We start from the raw sequence: 4,676 nt of genomic DNA, 5'->3' as shown, positions 1-4,676 counted from the left end.
ATATAGAGAGAGAGAGAGAGAGAGAGAGAGAGAGAGAGAGAGATTGATCTTGGATTTTCATTCATTTGCACATTTTTACCTCTCCCCTCAAGTTAATTTTTCTCATTGGAAAAAAAAAATCATTCATTGTTATAAAGTCCATTACCCCCCTCCCCACCACCCCCCAGACCACTTTAGTATGCAGCTCTTATTCTGGACGCTTGTCATGCCAATATTACCTAATCATATATTCTTTTTATATGGTTCTCTCCCTTGTCTATTTCAATGCAATGTACATTAGTTCTCCCCTCTTTACTTAGTTTCTCCCCACCCTCATGTCATTCTGTTTTATAAGAGTGGTATTATGCAGTATTTGTCTTTTTGTGACTGAGATATTTCACTCAGCATAATGTCCTCCAGGGTCACCCATTTTATATATTTCATGAGTTCTTTGTTTTTCAGTGCTGCATAATATTCCATTTTGTGAATATACTACAGGGTTGTTTTTTTTTCCATTCATTTGTTAATGGACACTTGGATTGTTTCTAACTCTGTGCTGTTATGAACAAACCAGCAATAACCATGGGTGTGCATATATCTGTTCAGGTGGCAGTTCTGGTTTCTTTAGGGTATATTCCCCGTAGTGGAATAGCTGGGTCAAATAGTATTTTTATTTCCAACTTTTTGAGAAAGAGCCATACTGTCTTCCAGAGTGGTTGTACCATTTTATACTCCCACTAACAATGATTAAGTGTTCCAGTTTTTCTACAACCTCACCAGAATTTCTTGTTTGCTGCTTCGTTGAATATTGCTATTCTTACTGGGGTGAGCTGATTTCTCATAGTTGTTTGGATTTGAATCTCTTTTAGAGCTAGGGATTTTGAACATTTCTTCATGTGTTTGTTTTCCATCTGAATGTCTTCTTTGGTGAAGTATCTGTTTAAATTCTGTGCCCATTTTGTGATTGGATTGTTTACCTTTATCTTGTGGTGCTCGAGTAGTCTATAAATTCTAGATATAAGTCCCTTACAATACAACAACCTCTTGATCTATATATAGGTTCCACATGAGCACAATTAAGTATTCGGAGATTTCCATTCTTCTCAATGTTAACCATAATTTGTTATATTATATACAGTCAAATATCTTTGTATGGTCAATAAAACATAAACATCTTTTTATTATTCTCTGCCTCCAGTTAAGATCTATATTGATATTAGCAATGATATTCCTTGTCCTAAGGCCTCCTTGTTAATGTACTGTCCAAGATTTTACTTGCATTTGATATTAATTCTTTTATTGGATAATTTATACATTGTGTTTAATTTTTTTTTTTTTAGAATAGGAAGAAATAGTAATTTCTTCTCGTCAGTTAGCCAAGTTGTTATCTCCCAACTTTCTTGGTCTGGAGTAATAATCATGTCCAGGGCTGTTTCTGTTTTGTAAATATGTTTATTGGTATTCTATCAATTCCTGTGGCCACATATTACATACTTACAGAATTTGTCCTAAACTACTGATAGAAATAATTTAACATATTAATAAGATTTTTAATCTGGTTAGCATTACATTTCCTTCACCTCTATATTTAAAAATATAATGGTCTCAAGTATTTCCCCTACATACATTGAATATGCTGTTGTTGTTGCTGTTATGTGCCATCAAATCACTTGCAACTCATAATGACCCTATGTACAACAGCCCTAAACCATTCTCTATCCTGCGCCAATCTTACTGTCTCTGACATACTTACGACCATTAGCTCATTCACTGAGTCAATCCATCTCATAAAGAGTCTTCCTTTCTTACACTGTCCCTCAACCCTCCCAAGTACAATATCCCATCCCAAGGATACATATGTAGAAATATGACTTGCCAAATGTAAATTGTCATGGGTAGTCTTGTTAAAATATGCATACCTGTTTGTCTTGCTTTTCTGTTTATGTGTCCTCTCAGAGATTAATGTCTGTTGTAATTGATAATGCAAGATTAATATATGTAATAGCATTTAACCTTATTCCATAACTTTTGTATATTTTACCTACTTCCTTTTCTCTGATAATGTTGTGTTAATCATCTTTTTTATACTTGTTTCTCCACCACAAAATATAATAAATACCTCATTGTCATAATATGAAGACTAAACTGCTGAAATTGTATTTAATCACTATTTCTCTAGTTAAGTGCATAACTAGAAGTAGTGGGCTACCATGAAGTACTATATTCTGCCAGGGACAAGAATCCTAACTCTGCTTACATTTTAGAAATCTCTCCCAAAATTTCTCACCTATGGATTCTTTTTTGATGATGTGAGTTAATTTCTTTTTATTTTATCTTAACTGATTGGATGCCATTTTTCTTCCTTCAGTAATATATAAACTTACTAAAATGAGTAAGAATTATTTTACTTTTCTTAATTTTACCAATATTTAGTGCAATGTTAAACACAGTGCAAGTAATTTTTAAGTTCCCAGGAAATAAAGAAGTAATTAGAACTAACTATCGTGCATGTTTCTGTTGAAAGCAAGAGTGAATTGAGTGAGGACTAGGAACTCTGCATTTACCTCATTCATGGACTGGAGATGAATTCTGCAAGTTTTAAATCTCTAGAGATTTCCATGAGAGCTGAGAAAGTTACATGTTATAGAAAGCCATGTAACTAATGAGCACAAATTACAAAGTTAGAAAAGAAAGTTCTCTGCTTTCTGTGATGAGGAGAGAGATAATCCCCGATGGTCTCCTAAGCAGAACCAAACCTCTAGAGCTGAGCAATCTCAAACCTTGATGATTAACAGAGGATATCTTTAAACTGGAAAGATGAAAACTTACAAATTATTTTAAATTTAGAGTGTAGTGAGAATTGATCACTGTACATTTGGCCTAACCTCACAAGCCAAGTCCTAAAACTATAGATAGAAAACTGAAATTTTCACTGAGTTCAGCCTCTTTTCCGCTATGGAAATTTAGGAGTATAAAGTTCAAGGATATTTCAACTTTATTAAGGTAGACATGATAAAGTGAAGAATTCAAACTGTTAGGTCAGTTCTTTTCATACTAATTCAATCTATTATCTCTTGAGGGTAGAACAAAGTATATAGCCAACAATGTGAATACTGTTTTCTTTTAAAGAATATACCTGGGAATATACAGTGAACTGGCTTTGGAGCACTGAAAAACTACATAAGGTAGGAAATCACTCTTGATAAGGTGCTGCCCTCCCCATATAATTAATTGTCACTATAGAAAAATAGGGTTCATAGGATAAAACTGCATATTTTCCAAGTCATTTCTTTTTACGTTGGGAGAAGTATGCAGTGAGAGAAAGGAAACTGAGAAAGAGAAATAATCAATAGCAAAGATTAGGATAGAAATGTTTGAAATTTAAGAATGAAGATTTTTACCATGTTATGAAATCAAAACAATCAGATTGGGACCTATGAAGTAGAGTCTATTGGGTTGCGAATTATTTATGAAATATCTATAAAATTTTTTCCTATTGAATCTAATGATTCACTGTAACCAGGTGGATTCTGCTAAAGGATGCTTAATTTTGCCATGGGCTAATCTAATTATAGCAGAAAGCCTATCCATTCCCACATATCAGACTTTTCTTTTTTACATTGTTTTATTTGAATAACAAAACGAAGCAATTTTTTTAACCTTAAGTCCTATTTTTAAATATTAGCCCATTTATCCAACATTTATTGTACATTGTTGTTGTTGTTGTTATGTGCCGTCCAGTCGCTTGCGACTCTTAGAGACCCTATGTACAACAGTCCTAAACTCTGCTCTGTCCTGTGCCAATCGCACCGTCTCCGACACTCCCATCCCGATTATCTCGGTCATTGAATCAATCCATCTCATAGAGGGCCTTCCCCTCCGTGCTGTCCCTCCACCCTCCCAAGCATGATGTCCTTCTCCAAGGACCGGTCTCTCCTTACAACATGTCCAAAGTATGTTAGATGGAGCCACAGAATCCTTATTTATGTTATATATTATCTTCTTATAATTTATATACTATATTATCTTCTGTTTATTTTATGACTAAGAAATACAGAAATATATAATTCATATTGTTGTGTGCTGAACAACTTTTTTTTTTTTTTAAACTGACCCACAGCTGACACTCCGATGGGTTTTCAGGGGCAAAAACCGCTTGGGGGAGGAGATTGCTCATCCTTCTCCTGAGTCTCTTTTCTTTCTTTTCCTAATGAGGACACTTTGGAAATTTAGAAATAGAAGGGAAGTACAATTAACATTAAAAGAATTTGTCTCTAATTCCATATATTTTACCACCTAGGAACAATTACCTCATTTGTAAAAATAAATAAAATAAAAACAAGCTGCCTAAAGCAAATCATAGCTGTTCTATGCAAAATATACTTATGTAAAAAAAAGAATAAAATTGATAAAGAAATTTAAAGAATTTGGAAGTAAAAATAGAATTTAAAAATGTTAGCTTTTACACTTGATGACATAGCATAGGGCAATCAAAGGTTCTATATAAAAGATGTCAGAGAGAAAGGGTTAAATATAAAAATATTAATATGCTGAGGAAGGCAAGAGGATATCACTAAAAGATGAATATTTGTTACAGGATTCAAAGTGACAATATATAATTTATTTTTTAGGATATTATCTTGGAGTTAAGAACAAGCCAAAATCTTAATTGTACTTTGAAATATTGTTACATAAAA

This window comes from Elephantulus edwardii, unplaced genomic scaffold, assembly GCF_000299155.1.
Source record: "Elephantulus edwardii isolate Elephantulus edwardi_28Jun2011 unplaced genomic scaffold, EleEdw1.0 scaffold00168, whole genome shotgun sequence".
In the NCBI taxonomy this organism is placed as follows: Eukaryota; Metazoa; Chordata; class Mammalia; order Macroscelidea; family Macroscelididae; genus Elephantulus; species Elephantulus edwardii.
Note: the sequence above shows the minus strand (reverse complement) of the source record.